Source organism: Python bivittatus, unplaced genomic scaffold, assembly GCF_059951505.1.
Source record: "Python bivittatus isolate LINGU-HERP-01145 unplaced genomic scaffold, Pbiv_v1 ctg000340_np1212, whole genome shotgun sequence".
Lineage (NCBI taxonomy): Eukaryota > Metazoa > Chordata > Lepidosauria > Squamata > Pythonidae > Python > Python bivittatus.
In genome coordinates, this window is record NW_028277056.1 from 16394552 (window position 1) to 16422188 (window position 27637).

Below are 27637 nucleotides of genomic sequence, written 5' to 3' on the forward strand. Positions count from 1 at the left end.
GAGTTCTAGTCCCACCTTAATCACAAAGCCAACTGAGTGACCTTGAGCCACTCATTTTCCTAGGAAGGAGGCAATAGCAACCTAATTTTGAAAAACCTTGCCAGGAAAATTGAGGGACCTGTCCAAGAAGTTGCCAGGAGTCAAAAAAACTGACTTGAAGTCACCAAAAAAAAAAAAAAAAGTTATGAATGGCTTTATAGAAGGTAACCAGAACCTTGAATTGCACCAGGAAGCTCACCAGCAACCAGTGTAGCTCATGGAGCCATGCTGTCACATAGGCATACCAAGGTATGTCCAACCCTGCCCACAATGCTGCATTCTGGACCAGCTATATAGCTTTTGAGTGGTCTTCAAGGGCAGCTCCCCCCTTGAAAAATCATTGGAAAATATCTCCTTTCCTCGAAAAAAAAAAAAAAAAAACAAAGTGAGAAGTTGTCCATTCCATTTCTCTTCCAACAAATGTAGAGAATTTCAAAAGACCATTTATTTTTCTATCTTGGCCAGGGGTGGGTAGCTGAGTCAATCAATTTTTTTGGTTACCATGGGTAGGAAAGAGAAGAGGCTCACTGTAGTTTGACAACTCCTTTTTCTCTTTTATTCTGCTCTTCTTCAAGGTGTGAGGGCTCTCATCTTCCATCATGTCACAGTGTGCAGCTGCTCATGCTTCAGGAAATATGAAGTGACTTATGTTCGACATGGAGCAAATGGTTTGACTCCTTCAGTCAGAACTGCAATAATAATGTATCATCATCATTGTCATCGTCATCATCATCATCATCGTCATTGTTGTTACCATCGGCCCTATGCATGGCAGCTGTGGTCTGCCTGGCTGATGGGCTTTCCAACATGAAAGCAATGCATTTCCTCTCATTGAAACACTTTCCTGAATCAGTTTACATAAGCCCTGCATAGGTCCTCTTCTGATGCTTCTTTTCCCCTCGCAAAACTCTTCCCTTTTTAGAAGGGGGAGACAATGTGGCATTGCAAAGCATCTTTGAAAGTATCCTTGGCTCATGGCATCGTAAGAGGAAAGCAGCCCCCCTTTTTTGGCATCATCATCATCTTGTCTGATTATTATTCCCCTCCTAGAGTTAATATTCAATTTTATTAATTGAAATTCCTACTATAATTTCCCACTGTTTTCTTTACCAGCCAGGCTTAAATAATAGGTATAGTCTAATAGCAGGTGAAAAACTAGATTAAAAAAAAGATGACCGGTTTCTGTATTCTTTCTTAATAAATTTGTTTGTGTACATTTGTTTTCATTTAAAGACTAACGCCTATAATTTCTAAATGTCACATTTGTTTAGGATACTCTGTAATTTAATACCATTCACATTAGTGGTTCTTCAAGAATCTTGGTAACGTTAGTGTTAATTAAAGAAGAGTCTATATTCAAAGGATCATAACATAAACATTTCATTTAATCAGGACAAGATAGTGTCACAAATGTTCTTTGTATGCCAGACAATGAAACTGCAAGACAGATATATGACATTTTGGTATTTTTTACCCTGCAGATATTGAATTGCCCTGCTTCCCTATTTATTCAGGAAACTCTATTAAATTTTATGATAAGCTGCAGCTTGCCTGCAGGTGAGAGATTTTATTTTTACTTTAATTAAACATTGTTAGATTCTTAAAAAAAAAAAAAAATCCTTCCAGAATTGCACCTTCCCCAGTCGTTCATTGTCAGCAAATTTTCTGGGGATGATATTAACCATAGGATGCACACATATATTGCAGAAGGCCATGCTGTCATTTGTTTGTTTTTTGCTTAATATAATATGTTAATCAAGCTATTCTAGTTTACGGTTATGGATAACATAGAACACTATTGTTGGTTCAATAAATATTACCTTAAAACATCCAGGCTAATCGCGATGGTTGAATCCAACTCTGAATGCAATAATACGGTTCCTACTCAAAATGCTACTCATATATTCATTTGGAATGAATGGGTCAATCCATTATTTTTGAGACACTGTGCACAATTTTCTTATCCTTAGGAAGACCTGCGATCTATTTATTTATACAGCCATTAAAATAACACTGTTAACAATTAGCAAACTAAAAATAACCCAGGTTTCAAATAATGAAGGAAAAAATATGTACCGTAATACAAAATAGTTTCCAATGCTTTCTTTAAATTCTTCTCTTCATAATAATCATTCATCTTCATTCCGAAAGATCCATGTCATCAACTGAGGGCAAATGTTTCTTAATTTTTAGCAAAGTGAATAAAATCTTTCCAAATTAGGTTAAGAGATATTATACAGTTTATATATTGCATCAGCAAGCATTTCTTTAAAAATATTTCCAATAATGATCAGTACCAAAGGTCAAAAAGCTGGAATATTAGTTTTCTTCCATTTCTGAGGGCCTCAGTTTTTAAAATAATTTTTCTCCTAGCCTCTGAGGACCATAGGGTATCTGGGGAACTGGGGCAGATATAAAAAAGTAAAGATGGGCCCCACAATGACACGATCAAAGCCCCAGCTCATTTTTACATGTGTGGCATGCAACACATGTAAAAATGGGCAGGACTTTGATCTCAAGGCTGCAGACCTTTTTCACTGTCCCTGCAGACAGTGTAGTATAGAGAGCTGTGACTGGTGACAACATGATATCATTCATGTGGGTCCAGCTAAAATTTTCAGGCTTTCTGGAGGAGTTGGGGACATTTTCATGGACCAAATGTGTGCCTTATGTATCTTATGCATTGCAGATATTGTCAGCTAGAGCAGTGTTTTTCAAACTTGGCAACTTTGAGATGTGTGGACTTCAACTCCCAGAATTTTCCAGCCAGCATGCATTTTAAACACTTAAACACTACAATTTTTAAAACAGGTTTATGCATTCCTGCAATCTAAACTGCAATTATAGCTAGTGACCAATCAGTGCAATGTATTACGTAATATTTAAGGCTAATGGTATATCAGGCAATCAAATAATAAGCAGCTGGCAACTTATGGGAAATGTAGCCCTAAGAATATTTAAGGCAGGTATACAAGGAAGCAGTTAATAATCTATGAGAATTTAATCCAATTCAGTTCAATAAGGGAAAGGCATGGAGTTCAGAGTACAGTGCATTTTATTCATGGAGGTGAAATTGAAGCAAGAGTTCAGAAAATCAGCAGGGAAAATGGGGGATGTTTGAAGAAGTTACTCATTTTACAGTGTTCGGCTATAGGAGGAGAAGGAGAATGTTCTGGATTGAAGAGGAAGAGAGGAGCTAGAAAGAGGGGGGGAAAAGAATAATCTTTCCTTTGCAGTTGTGGTCTGCTCATGCACACATTTCTGGTCTGGGAACGTCAGTGGTTCTTCTTTCAACAGATCTTTCAACAGATCAAGGAGAATGAAGGTTGATTTAATTGACTGATTGATTTTTAAACCACCACATTCATATGACTCTTGCCAGTTTATAAAGAAAAACACCCATAATACTGTCAATTAAAAAAAAACAAAACTATTAAATTATCTTAAAACTGGAGCACCTAAACAACTCTACTGTGTTATGTTTGCTAATTTAAAAAGTCATCTGGAAGAGCTGTGTTTTAACTTGCTTTAATCTCTTGGAATAAACTATTCTACAGCAAGGGATCTATAACAGAGAAGCATCTTCTCACTGGTCCCTCTGATTTCCCTGAAGTGGGAAACTGCCAGCAGTTTTCCTGAGTTGCTCATAATGGACAAGCTGATTCTGGATGAAGGAGGGGATTTTGTAGGTGGTCCCTATCAATATCCACCTGACAGGTGCTCTGTCTGGTCTGTTCAATGTCCTTCTTAGTTTTCCTGGATCTAGAGACTCCAACCATTTCAAAGGGTGAATATACTGTTCTTTTTTCTGATTCTAGATTCAGCCAATCAGGTGAAGCTGGCTGACTCTTTCAGGTTGTGAAAGCCAACTTAGTATTGGAACCATCATCCTTGTCCACCAAATTGTTTTCTGCCTGATGCAGAATAGGGGAAGGATCCTCTGGTCCCCTACTTTCCATCTCTATTCTGTTGCCATTATGTACATAAAATAATAAAAACTGGAATGAACAGAAGTCACTCCCTTTGGGGCTGTCCATGCTAATTATTCATCATATTGTTTCCAGTGGCTCTGGAAAATTATTTCCCTTTTGATCTAGGTTGATAGATTGATACAGACAATGTAGATTATTGTTATTGTCCTCTGCCTTTTTAGCTCTTGCCTGTTGTTCATCTCTCTCTCTCTCTCCCTCCCTCCCTCCTTCCCTCCCTCCCTGCTTTTGTCTGTTTTATGTTTGCTGATATTTAATAAATAAATATTAAATCATATTTTTACTAACTGAATTGAGTGGCATGTATGCTTGCTCTGATCTAGATATAGGGTTATGGGACCCAGCAGGACTGTCTGAGGTGCTTCTGAGGTCTAAAAAAGAAATCTACTGGAGGCGTTGAGTTCAGCTTCTGTAGGTCCCAGTAAACTCCTTGTAGTTGTATTGCAAGTCCATCTTAGTGGAGGAAACTGATAGGCCTCTACTTGCTTCAGGGTCATATTGGCTAGATTTAATTGAAGCCTAGGCAGGAGGTGGAGGTGGTATGGACTCAATTGTGTCAAATAAGCTTCTCTCTGGTTAAGAACAAGGTTAGCAAGTGAGGGCAAAGCCCAGTTCTAGCTGCCCTTCTCTGCCGTCTCTTGAGTGAGTTCAGTTCTTGAAGGAAATAAAAAGACTCAAAATGAAATTTCACTCATCTTCATTTGAACATAAGGAGAACTGTGTATGATCACATATCTTCATAAAGAAAATAAGTACTAACACAGTTCAGAAATTCTTACTCCATGCAGCAAATTCCAGAAGAAAAGGAACATTGCTGAAATGCAAAAGACAAGTGGGCAGAGCTAGTAGAAGTCTTTTCCACTGTTTGAAGTTTTCATGCATTGAAAGCAAAGATCTCAAAAGAAGTTTCATTTCTTATTTCATGTATTCAATGATCCCCCCCCCCGATATATGCATTTTGTGCCCCGTTTTCATTAGTTTAAATTCATTTTGTTTTCCAACCTATCCAAATGTGTAGAGATTATAGTTCCCAGAACTTTTGCCAATTTGGTCAACTCTCAGAAATCTGGTGGTTGTAGCTCCAACAGATCTGGATGTGGCAGATGTTGATTATAGCATCACAGAAGTATACTGTAATATCAGTTAACCCATTTTGTGTAAGAAATTCAGAATATATCACATAAAATCATAGTATCATAGAGTTGGAAAAGATGCTAGAGGTCCAGCCTAGTGAATCTAGAGTGAGATTTAGTGAAAACACCACTGTCCAGTAATACATGTTCCACATGTGGTATTGGCTGTTTTCTGTATCAAATTCTTGTTGAGCATGGTGAATAATGCCAATTTAGAGAGTAGGGAAGATGGCCTTGACAGAGATTGGCCAGATTCATTACCAAACTGATGAAGAGAAAACATAGCTTAAGCCCCAAACAAGTAGAAAGTATACATAAGTCACTCAGACAGACACCTCCCTAATTCACATGGGTATAAGAAGGGGAGGTGGTACAGCACAATCAGACTTGCAAGATTCTGTCCGTATAACCATTGTCAATAAAAGTAGTCTTATTCTTCCAGTGGAGTTGATGCTTGGTCTGGTCTACCTCGTGGGGCTGACAACTACTCTCATTATGGGTAAAACATCGTGATCCAATGTCTCACTAACCCTTATAATTTGTCATATGATCTATAGGTGAGGCTGTAATATCTATTGAAGCCACATATTCTATTGATGATCTAAACTGGCTGCTAGAGCAACAGGCCCTACTATTCCCTTGGTCTTTAATTACAGGGGTATGAAAAATAAGCATATTTTGGAAGCTGCAACAACCTGGCCAACAGTTAATTTATCAATCAGACTTGTAATTAAAGTGTGTTTTCTTCTGCCTGTAATGTCACCTTCATTCTGCACACTTCTGTTGGTGTGCATCCTATTAAACCAAAGTAGCTCCATGCACTTCACTCTGTAAATAATGCACATTAGAATAATTATTCTATATTTGTAGTGTTTACAGTGGCCACTGAAAGAAATAAAGAAAAATAACTGCTCTCCTTTGGCGGGATAACATCTCCAAGCCAGAGTCTCTTTGCAGTGAGTTAGCCCTGTATTCTGAGTACGAATCTTTGTTTAGCCACAATGATATGAAGAGACATTTTGATTTTATGGTGCTGTTCAGATTTGTTTTAATAGCATGGAAACAAAGCTTCTGCTTCTACATCTCAGAGGGGTAAAATGCCAAGTGGGAAATGGGACACATTATCATCCATTTTTAACATTTTTGTTTTTAGATGGGTCTAAATAAATGATTTCTAAAGGGTTTATAATTATTAGTGAGAGACCAAAAGCTTTCAGGGAACAGTCCTCAATGTTTCGTGTACGTTTGTAAACGTACATATTTCAGTACGTTTACATCTTAAAAGCACATTGATCTTTACAACACATATTAGCAAACTTGGGATATTAAACTAGCAGAAGTAGGACATCCATATCATATAAGTAAGTGTCCGCTCCCTCTTTTACCCCTCCAACATAGCACAGTTAAAAGAAACTCTTTTAAAATTATCTCTTGAGTAAATTATTCTTACAGTTATTGATTAATGACTGATTATGTGACATTAAGTCATTTTTTACTCCTAGCAACCACGTAGATTTTCTCCATGTACAATTATAAGAAACTTAATGTTCTTTGAGACCCATAGCCACCAGCAGGGATGTCCACACAGAGAGGGTAAAAAAAGTAAATATGGTGACTACAACTACGCAATTGTAGCCCTATCTTTTTTTACATGTGTTATGATACATGTAAAAAAAGGGGGGGTGGCTTTGATGCTTCCAGTTTTACTTGTTTCACCTCTGTGCAGACACCCCTGGTTACCAGGATATTCCAACTCTTTATTTCAAAGTTCTTTAAAATGTCCCACTTCGGCTATTTTTCCTTAATTGTTTTTAAAAATATTGTAAATTCAGTATTCCCACACTAGAATACAATTTTCATTATTTCAGTACTGACAACTCAGAAGTTTTAGATACTGCTAATGCATCTGGATCCATTTATGAAATCAAGGAATGTTTTAATTGAATCCAATGCCATTTTGCAATCTCACATTATCAAATTCATCTTGCAATAGCTCAAATGGTTTAAACCTTAATTAGGAATAAACTGATCAAAAGTATTTTGCCCATAAATCTCCTCCCTCCCCTAAATTTCCTATCATGTTCAAACTGAGATTGACGAGGACATATAAAAAAAAATCTTTATTACAGTCAAAGACCAGCATAAGGAGGGTGGGGTAGAGTCAATTAAAAAGCATAGAAAATACATCAGAGTCTAAATAACAGTAATAATAATTATAATTACAAAAAGCTAAAAGATATAAAACAAAGTACAGTATATATGTAAAAGGAGGAGTAGGAGCATTAGATGGGTGTTGGGGAGCATAAAGGTTAGTATATGGCAGACCATCTCTATCAGACCACACAGCATTCTAGTATGACGAACTAGATACTCATTAAGACTAATTTACGGCACAGGCCATCATCTGACAAACTAGACATAGGCAGGGATAAAGTGGGGGCAATTCATCTGATCCCTTAATTTGTTTATAACTTTCTTGGATTAAAGTCTTATTTAGCTATTTGCCATTTGTTTCAAATTCTTTAAATTCTGATGATGATGATGATGATGATGATGATGATGATGATGATGATGATGATTCTGGAATGAAGGTAAACTCACCAGATGGCTTTGCAAACTTGTTGTTTTGAAGATCTTGAATAGCATTAATATAGTTAAATAGGTAATTTCCAAAAGTGAGTTGAAAGTGAGGTTAGCAAGCCCAGTGTCCTTTAAAAGGGTCTGCCATGGATGAGAGCATGATCTCTTTGTCTCCCAATGCTTAAACCCATTGTCTTGTGGTCTCCTCGTGAGAAGCAGCTGTCTGGAGCACAGGTGGGTGATCTCCTGTCCTCTCCTTATCTGTGGGTCCAGTCTACTCGCCACAGTCTACTACTTTTTTGGTCGTGGCCGGTGACGTCATCTCTGCTCATCTGGAGATGTGCTAGCTCACTGTTCCTTACCCAGAAGTCCAAACTCACTGGCATTTCTAACATTTTTGTTGGAACATTTATGTCAATGTTTACCTGAGATAAGAAATTTACTATTTGTTACACCCACAAATAATAAATTAAAAAATCATTAAAACAAATAATTCCTAGATATTTTTAAAAATTCAAGCAACAAGTGAAACCTTAATATTTACCAATTTCCATAGAAATGTTAGAATATATAGCCAGTATGTGAAACTTATTCCAATTAATTTAATAATCTGATAAATTACCAAACTATTACAAAATACCAATAAAAGCTGGTGTAGAAAATACATACAGCAATGATCAGGAAAGTACAATATATCTCTGGTGTAAAATAACAGTTTATGTTCTGCTCCAGCCACTATTCTACCACAAATGTCTTTCCTTTAACACTTTCTATGAGTTACTAGACACAAAATTATATAATTGAGAATAAAAAATAAAAAAGTGTTAATTTATTGAATGAGAATATTTATTTACTTGAGTTTTCTATTGCTTCAGTCTTATTAGACTCTAAGCTGTATACAGTCACTTAAAAGTGAATAGGCTAAGTAAATACCTAAGTTTTTTTTCCCCAGGCATTCTTAACAGGACAATTAAAGTTAGTATTACAGTGCTGCAGCTATTTAAGCTGAGAGGCTAATAATTTATCAGGTTTTTCATTTTGCTCTTTCTATCTTTGCTTTATATGATTTAATCAATACTGTTTCAAATGTATAGAGATAATTAAGTTATGAATTAAGTTCATAAAAGCTTTATATAATTCCAGTTTAGGTTGTCTTGCATATGTACTCAGAAGTTCCTTTATTTTTTCCTCTAAATCTTCCTGTCTAAATTTATTTTCTTATTTTTCCATCAAGCATAAGCAATAATATGACCATGTATATTTCTTAAAGACCTATGAAAAAGACCCATACATTTGCAGATATCTACGAGAAAAGAAATTTTCAAATTCTGTTGCAGCTTATTTTACAAAAAGTGAATCCTTGAAAACTAATGTATATTTAAATACCATTTAGAAAAATGGGGCTTTTTCTTGTAGTAATAATGTTACTTGGGCATGATAAGCTATGGCAGCAGTATCTACAATACGATTGATTTATTTTGTGTCATTAAGTTAGTGTTGACCCTTAGCACCTTCTCCAGGGTGATCTGTCCCCAATCTGGTCCTTCAGATCTCCCAACAATGCAACTGTTGCTGCTGAAACTGAGACCATCCACCTTGCTGCTTCTCTTCTCTTCTCTTCTCTTCTCTTCTCTTCTCTTCTCTTCTCTTCTCTTCTCTTCTCTTCTCTTCTCTTCTCTTCTCTTCTCTTCTCTTCTCTTCTCTTCTCTTCTCTTCCACCTTTCTCAGCATTAGAGCCTTCTTCAGAGAGCTAGGTCTTTGCATAATGTGTCCGAAGTAGGATAATTTGAGCCTGGTCATTGGTCCCTCAAGTGAGAACTCTGGGTTGATTTGTTCAATGATCCATTGGTTTGTTTGCTTGGCTATACACAGCTCTAGGTCACTTAAACTAGTTTGCTGTCTTTAGCATGATAGCAAACTCTCTTCCACTGGAATGTTGCAGTAAGATTCAACCAGGGCTATTTTGGGCAAAAGGTTCTGGCAAAAAAATTCACGATAGTGGGTGCAACTGTGCAACCAAATCCTTTGTTAGACTACACATGTAACATGCATGCTAAAAAAGAGCAGGGCTTTAATTCTGTGCCCATGCCTGCCATCTTGACATTTTATGACCTTCCAGTGGATAACCAAGCCAGTCACTGAACCTGGAGAGTGATTCCCATCTTTTTTGTCTCAGGTGGCAAAATGGTTTTGTGGATATTTCTTTATTTCTTTATTTATTATATTTATATAGCCGCCCATCTCATACAAGGTGACTCTGGGTGGTAGGTCATATCTTAGGTGATAGAAAATTTATTTATTTATTTATTTATTTATTTATTTATTTATTTATTTAATCACATTTCTCCCCTGCCCATCTCCCCCCAATGGGGGACTCTGGGCGACTTACAAAAACATTAAAACCATAAATATACATAAAATGCATAATACGTCTAAAATTTAAAAACAGTACTAAAAAAGGAAAATCCAAGAAGATGGAAATTTGGGCTGAGGCCAGCCGGCCACTATGGGACTAGCCAACCCCCTGCTTGAAGTATTCCCTCCCCACCCCAGGCCAAGTGGCAGAACCAGGTCTTCAAGGCCCTTCGGAAGGCCAGGAGTGAGGGGGCCAATCACACCTCTGGGGGCAGAATGTTCCAAAGAGCGGGGGCTACTGCAGAGAAGGCCCACCTTCTGGACCTGCTAATCAAAGTTCTTTTACTGAGGGGATCCAAAGCATGCCCTCTCTGTGTGATCAGGTGGGACGGGTTGAAGTCGTAGGGGAGAGGGAGTCCCTTAGGTAACCTTTTCTGCTTAGTAGTTTGCCCCTGAGCAAATTTCTAGTTGTCCAAATTGGGGTTCATTCCTTCTTCACGCTGTGTGTGAGCTATTTCCATATATAAGAGGAAGAAGGAAAAGAAAAGGGGGGGGGGAAGAAAGCTGGAATGATCTCTGTACTCTTCAGCAAAAGAGCAGAGAAAGAAATGGATAGCAAAACAAAATCATAAAGCGTTACATGGAAGAATTACACCAAGAAATAAACTGTCTGGCTTTGTTGGCTGTATTAAAATTTAATTTCTATCACTTCGTGTGTGCAGTGATATTTTCCAATTTTCACTCTTCTATACAGTATATGAATCTGTATTGTGATATGATTGGTGCTTGTGGCTTTCTGTTTTATTACTCACTGCTATTAACATTTTAGTATCCTGTTTTACAAATCTCTTGCTTACATAGCCCTGGGAAACTATTTCAAGCCTGCCCAGCTGCATTTATTTCAGAGTTCTTTGCATCTCAAATGCTTTGTTCTGATATTTATAATTTCTGTAATAACAGTCAAAAGAGCAGGGTTATTACAACAGAAGTGTGGCTTTGCAAGTGTTAAAGCAGGGCTAAAATATCTGAAACAATGTGTACCATCTCAAATCCAACCTTCTGAAGAAAGCAGTATCTTTTCTTTCTTTTTAGCAAAATATTCTCCTGTATTTAACCCAATTTTTCTCCATTCGCAAGAAAACACTGGTTAGGAACGCTTTCAGATTTTTTTAAAAAAGACTTATTTATGTCTTTGTCTAAAGCTTACCTTTCACTTGGAAAGTCAAGCATTGGCAGTAAATAAAGGTAAGTAATAGTTAAGTTGTTAAGTGGTAACTTTTAAATGAAATATATTATTAAAGCATTGTAGCTAAGGTCATCCCTCAAGAGTACAGCTGAAAATATTAAGATGGGGATCCTTTTTTGTATTTAGAGCCAGGCTCCTTCAGGAGAAATCAGGGAAGTGCATAGCAAGAGTAAACTACACTGAGTTGATGCTAAAGAGGTACATATAAAGCCAAATGTGATTGGGCCAGAGCTGGTGATAGAATACTCATTTTCTTTGCACTTCCTCACCACCCCTTCATCTTCATCTTTTAAAAACATAGGGACACAATTGCTCTTCTTTCTACATCCTGGGTACCATCCTGGGTAAGTATGAGAAAATGCAAAATATTGAAATAATTCAGTGAATTATAGTTTGTCTGCTTAGTGTTCTTATTACTGTCTGTGAAAAATACAGTATTATTTATAATATTGATCCATCTGATCATTTCAACTACCAAAGCATACTTTAGATGGGGCTCTTCTTTGATGTAGCCCAACACAATTGTTTCCCTAAAAGAAGCCTCCTTCCTTCCTTCCTTCCTTCCTTCCTTCCTTCCTTCCTTCCTTCCTTCCTTCCTTCCTTCCTTCCTTTATTTCTCTTTCTCTGTTCTTTTTCTCTCATTCTTCCTTCATATTCATCTCAACTTTTCTTTGTTTTTTTTTCCTTTTTTTTCTTTCTCTCAACTTTTTCTTTAACTTGCCCCATGTTTCTTTCATTCCCATCCTCTTTCAGTCTCCTCTTCCAACCATCTCAAAACTTACTTAAAAATAATTTTACTTCCTTCCTTTGGCAGGGTAATTGGACTTAGCAAAAAAAGAAGAAAAGCTCCTATTTCTATAAATGGACTTTTTTCCCCCCTAGACCAAATTACTAGACTGGTTAAACCACTGAAAGAACAGTGGACTCATCCAAGAGGAAAGGAACAAAGTTTCCCATGGTTGCTTTAATGTTGTGAATGCACCCTATCTCAGTTGCTATTTTCATAATTTTTTAATATGTTTCTGTTTGGGGGGAACAGGATAAAATACCAATTCTACATTGCCAGTTCTATAAAAGGCTTCTAATATAACACTCCTACAATTAAAAGTGTTTGGGTTGGTGGGAAGAAAAATTGTTTTAAGACATGGCTTCCAAAAAGACATGCATTTGATTTTGTTCACTGTCTAAATGTGGGCACAAATAGAGGTTCACTTCATTAAGACTATTTATAATTCTTTTTAAAACCTCTCATGCCAGTTTTAATAATTTCATTTTTATTTTATTTTAAATTTTATTACTTATTGTGACCATGTCATACTCTTTTACTCCATTTATATTGTCAAAAGAGTAGAATGCTGTGGAGAATGGTAGGATAAAACAAGGCTAGGCAAGTTCAAGAATGAATGGAGATTGAAAAAAATGGGGTTTGAACACTACAGTGAGTGACCAATACAGAAAGGACAACTACTAATTATAAGAATGCCTGGAAGAAGAGTAATGTCCAGGCATCAGTGTAAACAATACATGCCTATCTGCGGAAAATTATCTCCAAGCTGGACCCACTGCTATAATGACCCTCATTCATGCTGCCATCTATTCTCTTGGACAAGAGATCCAGAGGAATGACCAGAACATATAGAACTTCTTGTGAACTCCACAGCCTATGAAGCCCAAATAAGACATTTCTTATATCACTGCCTGACTGCTATGTAGACCCTTTTGGTGGATCATTGACTACGTAGGCCCAGCTACTAGTGAACAGACTTCTAATAAGAAGCAAACTTACTTTAAAGAAGAAGACTAAAATATTTCTGAAGGTTTTTAGTTTTAATGCATTGGGACTTCCCTCCCTCTCTGTGATGCCATTGGAGCAAAAAGCAAGAACATTTGAGAAATACATCATCTGAGTAACACCCTGTATTCTTCCTTGGAAAGCTTCGATGCTTAGATGAGATGTTGACAGGAGGTCAGCAACCCTCCGTGTACCTACGTACATCAGACTGTGCAGAATATACTTGTGCTGTCATAGCTTGTTATGATAGATCTTTTTCTGTTTATATCTGTTAACTACTCTTGTTCACACACTGATCTCTGTAATACTCCAGGGATACACTGTTCCAATTGTGAATGTATGAGGAGTCTATAAAGATTTTCAAAAGCTATAGAATTGTTATAAGTTTTTTTTTAAAAAAAACGCAACTGATTTTCTTTGAGAGAAAAATATATTTGTGTTTAGTTCAACACAACAGCAGCAATATTTGGAAACCAGCATATCAGTTTCAGTTCTTGGTGTTCCTTTTGTTCAGTTATAAAACTAAATAGGAATGAGGGATGAGATTACAGTCTTCTTCATACTGGAACAAAGTTAGCTTTCTTATTGCTTCCTGAAACCATCAGTCCTATTGGAGACTTGGGCAATGTTTTGGCTCCTATATTATGTTTATGAAAAGTAAGATGGAAAAGGAGAGTGGAGACAGGACTTAAGGATTCAGCCCCAAATCAACACTTCTCCAAATGAAATTAATGGGAATTAGTTCCTTAAATTTGGGATCCTAAATCTGGATCAATCATTTCTGTCTGTGTATGTGTTTTCATTCTGAAAGAGGGCCAAATTCTAGTAATTTTGCTCCTAACCCATCTAAAATTATGAAACTTTGGAAAGGAGACCTTATAGGTCATCTATATCCCTAACAGCTGACTGCTGAGCTCCTGTTCAGGAAATTCCTTGAAATTCCCTAAATATACTTTCTATTAATTTCAACCCACAGGTGCTTCTTTTACTCCTAACCTCAACAGAAAACAGGGTTTTGCCTTCTCTCTCTCTCTTTATTCTTTCGTTTTACAAATTAATGCGGCTAGCTCTTTTAACCATTCCTCATAGTGCTTGGTTTTTAAATCCTTAATTGCCCTAGTTGCTCTCCTCAACCCTTTGCAGCTTTTCTATGTCTCTTTTAAAGTCTGGTGCCCAGAACTTGAAACAAGACTCCAAGGGGAGTCTACCCAGTGCAGAATACAATGGAACTATTACTGCATGTAAACTGGATCCTGTCAAAGTAGCCAAGATTATCTTGGCCTTTTTATCTGCTGCATTGTTTATATTTAGCTGATAGTCTACTAGGACCCTTAGATCTCACTTGTTGGCTTTGAAGCCAAGCCCCCTCAATCCTATACCTATGCATTTGATTTTTCCTAGTCAGATACGGGAGCTTCTATTTGTTGACAGCAATGCATATCATCCTGTCAAGCCTATCAACAACATTCTGAATCCTGATTTTCTCCTCTAAGGCAGCAGTTCTCAAATGCTACAATAGCAAAAAATCCTTTAAAATATTAATGACTTTGTGTGGGGAAAAAAATGAGTAAAATTAATGAATAACAAAAGACTGCAGGAAGCATAATAGCTGCCTTCAAGTATCTGAAGGGCTGTCATGTAGTAGATGATGCAGAGTTGTTCAGAGTTGTTACAAAAAGCCAGACATGTACAAGCTTAAATAACAATGACATGGATTCAGTTAGACTTCAGGAAAAAACATTGATGTTCAGAGATGTTCATCAATGGAACAGACTGCCTGCTGAGGTGGTAGACTTCTTTGATGGAGGCTTTTAAACAAAGTTTGGATAGCCATCTTTCTGGGATGCTGTAGTAGTAGATTCCTGTTCTGGGCAGGAGGTCAAACTATATAATCTCCAAGATCCTTCCAAACTTTACATTCTATGATTCTATTGGAATTAGTAATACCCAAAAATTAATGAGGCAAAAAATGGGACCCCCCTCCCCAAGTGGCTTGCAAACCCCACGGTTTCAAAAATCCTGCTTTAGGGTGTTAGCCAATTCCCTTACCTTGATGTCATATGTACATTTAACAAACAATTCTTCCATTATACCATCTAGGTGAGTGTTTCTCAATCTCAGCCACTTTAAGATGCGTAGACTTCAACTCCCAGAATTCCCCAGCCAGCTTTGCTCTAGGTCATTCATTTAATGACACAGATCCAATGATGGAAACTTGGAGACTAATTTGATACTTCTCTGCCAGATAAAATGCAGAACCATTTATGAACACACTTTGAGTGCTGTTTTTGAGACATGTACAAATCCACTGGACTGCACCCTCAAATCTACATTTACCTACCTTACCCAAAGGGATATCATTAGAAACTTTGTCAAACACTTTACAGAGGTCAAGGCACACAGTATTCTCTTAGTTTACTCAATCTAGAGAGTATCATGTTGGGATAGGATAGGATTTATGTTGTCACTTGTGCTGAGCCATCAAAATTATGGAGCACATGGTAAACTATATTGAATGACCATCACTTTATTTTCTTCCTTCTTTCTTATTATTTGATATTCCTCTGTCAGGACATGAATCTTTCAAGGCAATTCAACAGTAACATCATACATATATAAATGGGAATTTAAATAATATGAATATACAATAGAATAGTCTTATCTACAAGTGGTATATTGTCCTAAATGGGGAAGGATTCGGGTAGAACAGGAAGACATGGCTTCTTCATTGGCCTTCCAACCTCATGGAATCTTTCCAGGAAATAGATAAGGATTGATATTGGACAGTTCTGCCATGTAAGGTTTTACCTTTCTCCTTTGTCTCCCTTTCTCCTGGAATTCCCCTGCTCAAACACCCCAAAAGAGTGTTTATGATTTGCATATATGCATTTGTCAGGATAAAGAATGGGACTGGTAATACAACATGCCCCTTAGGCATATAGAGAGCCTATAGAATGCAGGGCAGCTAGTAATCTCCACCCTGCATGCTGTTAAAAAAAAAGTGGCCTTATTATGCTGCAGTTAAATTGATCTATCAAGTGCAAGTAGATATGAGCAATAAAAGGACAAATCCAAGGGGGGGGGGGAGAGAAAAGTAGGTGGAATAAAAATATTTATTTGAATACTAGCAGTAATATCTCTAGTCTTTCTGGAAACAAAAGCTTTAATTCTCCAGTCCTAGAGGACTCTTGTCTGCCACAAATGGAGATGGACCTTTATTTTGATGGTATAAAATAAGAAGTCCTTCTTACAGCAGTCACAGCTGCCATTAAAATATGTCCCTCTGTTTATTTGTGTGTGTGTGTGTGTACCTATCAATATACCAATGAAAAGTTGCTATATACCTATTTATCTGAACCATGTCCCTGACTCTTTGTGGCTAGTTCCTGAATGTGGGTTTGAGTTTCACACTTAGGAGATGTATAGCCAAGTCCCAAATGAAGCTCTGACAGATTCTAGCCTACATAAACGCAAGAAGCGAGAACTCTCAAAATAAGCCACAAAAGAAATGGAGAGGAAGAAAAAAAGTGAATGCTCTGACAGATACATATCTGACAAGCTTGACAAGATGAAATGATTTTAGTGATTCTTTTTGCTTTTTATTATATGCAAAAATCAGGGGGAGGAAAAGCTCATAAAAACATTCATATATATGTTCTGTATTAAATAAAATTGGCACCAGCTATATTTATATCATATTGTACAATTATATTTTAATGTTTACATACTAGTGAGTTACACAATCTTCACAGCATTATATAGCCATTGTTGAAGTGACATAAATCCTGTCTGCATGATTGTTATATTGTCACCTAGAGGATAACTCTAGAAGACACGGAAATGACCTTAAATTAACATTTTAATTTATCATTTTATTTTAAAAAGGAAACAAAGTGGAAAACTAAGCACATAAACCAATGTATACAGTTCCAGAACAATTCCAGATATTAGTTGAAATACAGAAAGAAGGTAAGTTCTTCAGACCATGTGTAGCTGATGAAAAATGAATGTCCCTCCATCTTTCTACTATCTAGCATTTTACAGTAACAAAAGCATACAGTATTGATTTCTCTTGTCCAGCAGCTAGTTTCTAAACTACACACACACACACACACATTACAAAAGTATGTAAACATTGATGAAAACCAGGAAGTCTTTCAGAACAAAATTAATATGGAATGTAACTTCTGTCCAGAAAGAAACAGTTGCAGTATATAACCTCATCACAGCTGATCTGGAGTGTGAAATGACAGGATGGATGGATGGATGGATGGATGGATGGATGGATGGATGGATGGATGGATGGATAAAGACAATATTGATAGTTTAAATCTTCTAACCTGTGGGCATGAACCATGAGGCCTGTGGTGATTAGCCACCTGTTTGTTAACCATCTACATATGTAAGAGATCATATTTGGAACCCAATTTTTTCAAAGGTCATGAATTAACAGTGCAAGGCAGAACCAACAATGACAGAACAATAAAACTTGTTCTCACCTTTTCTTAATTAGCATTTTAAGCTTCAGTTTACTTTTAATGGAAAAACTTTTGTTGAAGTAATGCCTGTTTAACCACATCAAATCTTGGGCTTCATTTGGCATGATATATTTGGCTAGAGTTAATGCCTCTGAGTGAAATAACCACGTTTATTCTTCAAGTATCATTAACTTTATAAGCAATATTTCCCATACTGCCATGAAATAAGCCAGAGTCATGCTAGACTTGCAAAGTCAAAACAAGGGAGTCTTGTATTTCTCTGGCAAAGTATATATTCATTAGATGTGCCTACAGATGGATTTGTGTTTGGTACGATAACTATTCAAAAGGTCATATATTTCATCACAAGGTGCCAGGACATCATCAAGAAGAATGGTTGCATTTCTAGAGAGTTCTTCTCATAAAAATGCCTGGAACTAATGCTCACTTGAACTCTAATTCTGTATTTCAGGAGCGTTTGTTTGAAGCCAAAATTCCAGTTCATGGAAAATACTTTTTTGTTTTAAGATTTACAGCAGACTTATTTAAGATTCGATCTAAAGCTAATACAGTACTGGAAACTGCCTTAACTTTCAAAAATGTTCTTCCCCCATGGAAGCTGCTTCTATTTATAGAATTATAGAATTATATTTGAATTTCTCTTGATGGTGTTTTCAACCTTATTGAGTTATTGGAAACAATAGATGATTCTGTGACTAGTGTTGTGTTCTTTTATACATCATTCCCTCACCATGAAGCTTCTTTGTATACACTTTCATGTAAGAAAAGGTTCATAGGATGAGTTTCCTCATAGTGTATTCTCTTGAGATTTCATTAAAGTGTGGGAAAACAGAAAAGCTGACTATATGAAATGTACAGTGAAAAACAGGATATTCACAAACAACTTTTAACCATATTGTAATGGAAAAAGTGGAAGAACTTTTCACCAAAATACCCTTCACCTTTGAAAGAAATTTCGACAACAAGCTGTCATCAAGTTGAATGAGAACAGTATAAAAAATGGAGAGGAGGGTTAGGTGCATGATACTACCTACAACATACTGTAAAAGTGCACTGGCTTCTTAAACTCTTGCTCGCTTGCCACAAAAAGCAAATTTTGAAACATACACCAAATCTTGCATTTGGATCTAAGGAATTGGTTGAGCTCATATGCAGAGAGGTAAAGCTGGCCCTGCTGGTTCTGGTTCATGCCAGTGTCACCAAAAAAAAAAAAATGGTTTATGGGAAGGGATATATTCTACCCATGCAGACTCTTTAAATCATATTGATGGCTAAGGCTGAATCAAGAAATGTTGCTCACTGAGAGAAACACAACAGCTTGCAGAACTGGCGGTTGAATTTTATTTTAGCACTGGTCACTATATCATTTTTTCTATCATTCTTAGTGCAGTAGGCTTGGTTAGAAAGCTTGGGACAAAGTGTAAAAGACATTGTTCTGCCTTGCAATCTAGGAGGATGAAGCCAGAGAAGAGTGTCATATTAAGCTCCCTACCAAAACCTGATACCTGAAACGGTTCACTCTGTTGATACTATGAGGCCTAGAGAGCTTACATGCAGAGTTCAGGTAACAATAACAATAATAACAGTAACAATAATAATAATCCCCCAGTGAGGTACTATCTTGACATGGTTGTGGGGCTTGTGTGCTCCAAGGAGGATGAGAACTATGCCAGAGGTTCAACCATACTGGAGAGGTCTCAGAGGAGCCAGACAAAGAGCGTCTCTCTCATAAACAATATGGTGAGACGTAATTTACAGAAAACTATACCAGATTGGCCATCACCTGGGTCAACAGGGACCATGTTAGGTATTCTAGTTCCTGGACATCTGGTGACAAGAGGGCTACAGGACTCAGGTCTGTTGGTTGACCAACCAGGGCCAGCAGCTGCAGGACTACTGGAAGAAAAGTTGCTTGCCCACTGCAAATATACAAAGACTGAAAAGAAAGAAATAATTTCAGTCAAATCAGAAAAGTTTCTACCAATTCATCAATGGAGAGACTGCAATGAAGGCTTACTGAATACCAAAGAAACCGAACTGGCCTATAAGAAAGACCAAATGAAGAACAGAAAAGAGACCTGGCAAGGCAAAGTATTACATGGCCAGTACACCAAAAAACTAGCAGGCAAAGCAGATAACACGACCTGGCAATGGCTAAGAACAGGAAAGTTGAAGAAAGAGACAGAGGGGCTAATTCTGGCTGCACAGATAAAGCCTTAAGAACAAATGCATACAAAGCCAGAATTGAGAAGACAGAAACAGACAGCAAATGCCGCCTCTGCAAAGAAGATGAAGAAACAGTGGACCACCTAGTTAGCTGCTGCAAGAAGATTGCACAGACCAACTACAAACAATGGCATCAAAAGTAGCAACAATGGTGCATTGGAACATCTGCAAGAAATACCGTTTGCCTGCAAGCAAGAACTGGTGGGACCACAAAACAGGCAAAGTAATAGAAAATGAAGAAGCTAAAGTGCTCTGGGACTTTATTGAAAGGTTTCCTATTAGTATAAAATCCTTTAGTTTATAAAGATTATATTGTCTCAAAGATTTCATTTTAGCCAAACCATAATAATCATCCTGATTGATATATGTTATTAGAGGAATTAAAGGGGAAATATCCTTTATCAAAAGTGTGTATCTACTCCTCCAAATTTGAAGCGTTGTTTTAGTAAAAACATTTTCAATCTGTTTTATTCTAGAAAAATATTTTGGTTGAAAAAACCATTGATTTATAAACTTGTCTGGCTCTAGCTTAGTTTCCATCTGAATCCATCAGGTAGAAATCTTGATTGTGTTACTTAGGAGTAAAAGTTCATCAGTCAGTTTTAAATCCATCCTTGGGAGAGGGAAATTGCTAAATTTTGGAGTGATTAAAAGCTGGCTATTCAAAAATTACTGGCACAAACAGTAACTCCCTATCACAGGATTTACATACGTAAGACAGGCAATCATGTGATGTAGATGGTGACTGTAAATGAAATACGGTGTTGGGTCATGTTGTCTAAGTATGTTTAACCTGTGCATAAAATCTGTGCATTTGATGTGCATAAAATCCTCATCTAATATATGAGGTAATAAAATTCCCCCGTGAACTCATGGAACTCATGGAGAAAATCTATGTATGTGGTTGCTAGGAGTTGAAAACAAACATGATGGCGCATAATCAATCAATCAATTAATGAACTCCAGAGTTGAGTGCCCAGTCTGAGCAGCATCCTTGGCAAATCAACAGGGTCTCCCTTGCTGAACAAAGGGCAAGGATTTTATGCACATTAAAGTCTACTTCTTTTTCCTCTTATTTTAGTGTGTCTGGGGTGAAGGGTGCACTGTTGGAAGACTTGAATGACCAGGTTATGGAAGATTGTCATGGACACTCTATGTGGTCACTAAGAGTCAACACTGACTTGATGGCACATAATCAATCAAGTGTGTCTGTATTCTTGCAGTTACCCAAATTGGGTGGGAAAGGTTTTCTTTCCCTGACTTGTCAAAATGGGGAATGGGAGAATATAGGAAAAATAAGGAAAGCAACAATCACATACACGAACTTCCAAATAAAGTCAACACAGTCATTCTTGCTACGCTACTTACATATCTCCTTAAATAAGCTCTTGGTTTTCAGCACATGTCCATGGAAGAGAGGATGGTTGGAGAGAGATCTCTGTGCTTCCTTTTTGGACATCTGAGGCAGGCCCTCCTTGTTCTTGTTCCCCTCTACTTCCTTCTGAGCATTTATTCTCAGATTTATAGAATGTGAGGAATAAATGAAGGCCACCTCTTTGGGGAGATTATTTTTTTGATCAGTCAATGAAAATATTCCATTTCCAATGTACTGGATCTAGCTGAAAGAAATCATATAGGGGCTTGATTTTTACCTGTTGCATCTTTTTATAAATGGGATTATTTAGGGGTGGATTTTTGGGGGGGTGGTAAAGATGATTTCCCTCTATTCTGTCTTTCAGAATGGGGTCAATTTATCAGGTGTCTTAAGGGGTACTGTTGTGCCATGCCAGAACTAGAGATCTGTTGCAATCTTACTCCAATGTTAGTGAATATGGTTTTTCTGATTGACATAGAGAAGAATTTAAGGCTTTCTGTTATCTTACCCAGAAAACAGTTAAAAAATTGAGCAAAATGCCCATCAGAGGCTTTTGTTATAGAAGTGATTGTCATCCTGAAATTGCCAGTGCCTTATTATTAAAGCTTTTTAGCAGCTGAGTTGACAATGAAAATATACTGTTATTTGGGCTAATTAAATTAACACAACAGCAGTATACCTTATTTCAGCTAAGCAACATGTATTTAAAGAGAATTCCTCCTAATTCTGAATAGCTTCAGATCCAAAACATTTCTCTCAGTAATGCAGAGACTACCATTCACCAGACCTGACACTTCTTTGGGTAATAGATCATTCTAACAATATCTGGGTTTTAAAGGTTATTATTACAGTAAATAGGGAATGCGAAGAGGGAGCTATAAAACGTACAAATGTGTTTTTAAAAAAATATCACAGTGCCTTCACAGAAATATCTTAGAACATCCCATATCTTGAAATCTCCAGAGTCATAAAATTTGTCTTCTAGAAAGGGAAATAAGGGAAGGGAGGGAGATATAAAACATGTCAGTGTACGTAATGTATTTATAAGATGTAAAACATGTTCAGAATATAAAAAGAGAAGTGGTTCAAGGCAGTTTGAGTAAACAAGATTTCACCATGTTATTATACTAAAGGGATGTTGGCAGGATGCAGCATGACAAGCCAGCTGAGAGGGAAAAACTGTTGGCTTCATAGTTTTAGAAGCTGGATTGGAAAAACTGGCCCATAGTTTGAGATCGTAAACTAACAAAGACTGGTTTCCTGGGATTGCTAAAAACTGTTTTAATGAGTTCTAAGAGATGGTACAAGTATTTAGAACATCTTGGGAGCCTCCTGAGGTATCTTATTGGTCAAAGGCACAATATTGGATTAGATGTCCATGAACTAAAAAAAGGAGTGCTTTGTTTGGGAGACCCAAGAGAAACTCAGCTGATCCCATCTCTGATTCTCTGCCAACAGTAGAGTTCTATTTAGAAAAGGCTTTGCCTTATAATGTGATTTCTAAGTGAGGCATAATTTTAACTCTGGATTTAAACAGGTACCTCATCTTTGCATCCAGGGTTCTTCAGGCTAGGAAACAGCAATAATGAAAATATAATATTTATAATATAGCAGCCAATAAAATAACGTGATGATTTCACTGAAGTGGGTGGATACACTCTAACTAGCTAAAACTGTGGGATTTGCTGTTGTTAATTTACATGGTTTTAAAAGTCAACAGAATTCATAGAAGATGGAATTATCAACACTATCATCTCCTGAACCAAATGTAGCATATGTTTTACATTTATAAATTTAATTTTTATTAATTAAAGAAAAAGCAACAGGAAAAACAAAACAAAAAGGGGGGGAAAAGGGGAAAGGAATAGAATACGTGAAATTATACAGAGCAGTATAATCCTTAACTCAGCTATGTTATTATTTACCTTAAAAAAAAAAAAAGTATTATTGCTGTTACTTAAACTTTGTACTGAGGGGAGAGGTGAAGTGAGAATTTAACAGATGAAATTTAATATACCGATTAAAATGAAATATTTTTTAAAAAATATTTTTTCTGTTTTTTTTAAAAAGAGCACACTTTAAAAGCCAGCCACTGCACAGCAACAGTGAAAAAAGACTATTGCTTTTCAGTGCATGTATTTGAGTTTCCTAAATATATTTGATTGACACATAATGCTGGACCAGATAAGTGGTTAGCATGATGTAGCTGCATGGCGCATATTAATGTATTTACAGTATTTTTATACTGCTGCACTTCACTAGGGTTCATGATGGTATCCAATAAAACCAAAAGACATCATACTGATTTAACATTAAAAAAAAAAATCATTAAAACCATAAAATCAGCCAATCACTCCAGCAGATTGAGATATTAGTCATCCCAATGGTGATGTGTATTCAGGTCCTTCTGAACAGCTCCATTTTTCCCCCTAAAAGTTAAAGAGAACTTTTTCAGTCAAAGGTTGTTCCAAAGGATAGGAACCACTGCACAAAAATAAAAATGCCTTGCTGTCTCCCAAATCTTTCAGGGAGTAGGGAGGTCACCATCTCTACTTGGGCCATGCGCACTTGACAGGTAGGACTTGGATCAGATGCTCCTTCAGGTAACCTAATCAGGAGGTGACAAGGGTATGAATCAAGTTTGTCAGGGCTTCCTTCTCTAAGAAGGGGTACAACTGGCACACTGGCTAGAACTGGACAGTGACCTCCCCCAGCTATAACCTCTACCTGCCTATCCAACGATAGCCATGAATCTAGGAGGACCCCTAAGATGCACACTTGTTTTGCCCCCCCCCCCAAGGGCAGTGCTAACTCATCCAGAATCACACTGGAGCAGAAAGAGAACCAAGTCATTTCAGGATAAACAATGCTCTTATACTTATCTATGATTAAAAGAGCAGTTGGTCCAAAGATATAACCTATTCTCTTCCTTTATCCTCTTCCCACTCTTGAATGTTTTTAATTTAGATAACATAGAGAGAAATGCATGATGAGGATGTTGAGGATGATGCAAACCCACCATATATGTCTTTTTTTTTTATGTTTTTATCCCACCTTTATTATTTTTATAAATAGCTGAAGGTAGTGAATACTCCTCCCTCCTCCTATTTTCCCCACAGCAAGAACCCTGTGAGGTGAGTTGGGTGAGAGAGAGTGACTGGCCCAAAGTCACCCAGCCGGCTTTCAGACCTAAGGTAGGACTAGAACTCCCAGTCTTTGTATCCTCATGAAATCTGAATTCTAACAAAGTTTGGGAAAACTCAGATTAAAATTCAGTCTGGTTTAGAAAAGTTTCATTTAATCCATAGATCTCTAAAATCTGTCCAAATTGGGAGACTTGAGGTTTGGGATTTGGCTGAAAGAGATGCATAGCCCTCATACCAACTGTTCACTTTGCTCTTTAGAAAAATGTGGCTCTTTAGCAAGGAAGTATTGTTATATACCACTGTTCCAGAAGAGGTAGAAATAAACACACAATCTAACTTTGATTTCCATTTATTTCGTTATTTTCAGAACTAAACACTATTTTTAATATAGCATTGTTTTCTATGCCTCTCAAGACTTAACATTTTGATGCCCATTAGGCTGATGGTTAGAAGAAGCTATGCAGAGAAAAACAGTGTTATTTCTATTTTGATTATCTATCTATCTATCTATCTATCTATCTATCTATCTATCTATCTATCTATCTCAAGAACACCGATGAATGTAGCTGTTTCACTGAGAACTTTAGGATCCTTGTTGCTTACTTTGAGCATTGCACAGATCATGCCAAACCAAATAACTGCCATAATATAGTTCAATTACCCTCAATAAATTGGGAAATGGCGCCAACCAACTAAGGTTATATATTTTGATTCAAGTTAATTTATGGGCAATTGAACCCACTGAGATGAAACTGACTCAATAATTGACTTCTCAGCTTTGCAGTTTTGGCTGGTATCACCTGTATCTTGTCAAGTTCAAATTGCAGCAGAGAAAGACCATGGGCAACCATTTTTTCTGGCCCAACCATCACTCAGGTCAGAGAAGTACTGTGTTTCTCCAAAACGGATGGAACTTATGTTTCCCTGCAGATTTTTCCTACTGCAGTAAAGCTTGCGCTCCAAGTTTTATAATGGGCTGCTAGAATTAATTAGCAATGAAGGAAAGTAATCATTTGCATCATAAGGATGCTCAGCATTTTGAGGGGGGGGATGGGTACATTTGGCCTTTGAATAGTATGCTGGGAGCTACACTCCAAAAAAGAAGATAGGCCCAGAATAATAATAATAATAATAATAATAATAATAATAATAATAATAATAATAATAAAACAAAATATGATTTAATTTATGATTAAACTCATTAAATTAGAGTTAAGACATTTCTCATCTCCTTCATTATTTTCTGCTTTTTTTGCATTAAAAACGACAATTTGGTACCCTCTCTTAGACAGGCTACAGGGATCTGCAGCCAAAGCTTTTGGAGGACACATTCATAGCAATGGCCTGACTGGAAAATATGCAAAACCTCTCTAGGCTTGCAACCACACACAACTTATTAACCGTGGGAGTCAATTTATTGCAAAGTATCAGATTTTGCCATGGTTGCAATTTGAAACATTTCTGTTTTGAGAGTGGAAATTTCAGTGCTGACCTGAAATTAATGCCAGCCTGTTGAAAATATTTTTGAAGCACTGAAATATTCCTTCTTGATTTTTGGGGGGGATGGGGCAGGGGGCATTCCTCATGAAAATATGTACTGATTGATTTACATTATCTTCATTTGTCTTCAGTGATAAGATCAGCATCAATATGATCATTTTCATTTCCTATACAATCCCTGGCCAGGTGGAATTGGCTAGATAAAGTCAGCCCTTCAAGGTTGTCCACATTAGGAAACAGACTCTACAAGAAAATTAGAACTAAGTTTATTAAAATAAGCCATATTAACAGAATTTTGCAAGTCTGATTGTGTTTTTTCCCCACTCCGTCTTATACCCCAGTGAGTCAGGGAGGACTTCTTCTGTCGTTTTTCTTTTTTTATAATGCTTGAATATTTCTCTCAAGGCCAGCTCTCTGGGTCTCTACAGGTAACTCATCCAGGAAAGGGTATGTGGGAACTGCAACTAAGGAAAATATTGGGTTTAAATTGATTTTTATTTTACACATCTTCTGTTTATCCTATAGATTGTTCTTCCAAATGACATGTTGACTATGGGTTTTTTAAATAGAAGCCTCCATCTGTACCAGTATTTGGTGGAGTCCAAACAGAGAAGATGGTGGTTGTGATATGTATACAAAAGGGATGAAGCCTCGATCATGATATGCTGACCACCATCTTGCCTGTTTTAATCTGGCCCACAGCAAATGCTGCTGCTACAGATGGTAGCTTCCATTAAGCTTTTTAAACAGTAACCAGTCAATGAAAGAATGTTGGTCAATCTTCATTAGAGCTTTTAGAGGATTGATTAAGCTTGCTGATACTTAAAACTGTATACCCCACAAAAATGGTGATTTTGGTGGCGGGGTGGGGGGCATGCCTTAGAGTCAGTCTTGACTCCTGGTGACTGCCTGGACAAGTCCCTGCAGTTTTCTTGGTAGGATTCTGGAAGTGGTTTGCCATTGCCTGCTGCTTTCTAGGGCTGAGAAAGAGTAACTGGTCCAAGTGTTATGTGTCTCTACATATGTATCTGTATTTAAAAAACAGAGGGAAGAAACATTGAAATAAAACACATGTTAGCATAGTAAATCTTAATATGGTGTACTGACTAACATATGATGGTGTATCTATCAACATTTGGAGTAACGTTTGTTAAAGAAAGTCTTCACCCTATTTCAGCATTTGGTCTTAGTTTTAATAAGCACTGAAAATTTACTCTGACAAAAACATACTAATAAAACACCTAGCACGACCTTGAATGCTTTTGAGGATGCTTGTGGGACACCTTCAAGTTGTTGGGAGATCTTCTAGGAAACATGGTATAAAAGGCATAATCCTGGTTATCTTCATCTGACCAAGAGCCTAGCAAAGATTTTGAGTTGAATGTATGAACTCAGAGTCATTTCTTCAAAAACAAATCCAAGGCCTGGGCCATAGAAAGCTGATTTCATGTTTATGAGGTGGTAATCCTGCAGACATCACTGAAATCATTTGGGTCTACTAATTTCAAATCCATAAAGTGTCTATTTGAAATATGGCTATATAAGGATCAAACCCATTGACTGAGAGAATATGTATGAACTACTTTCCTAAGAGATTGATAAATCAGCCACTTCCAATAAATATGTTGTTTTCTGCTCCTAAAGAATGCCTCATAAAGTTATCATTATTCTATCACAGAGAATAGAAGAGTTACTGCAGTGAGAAATCTGGCCTTTCTACCACCACTCTGCTTTATGTGAATCTGTGCGTACTCCAT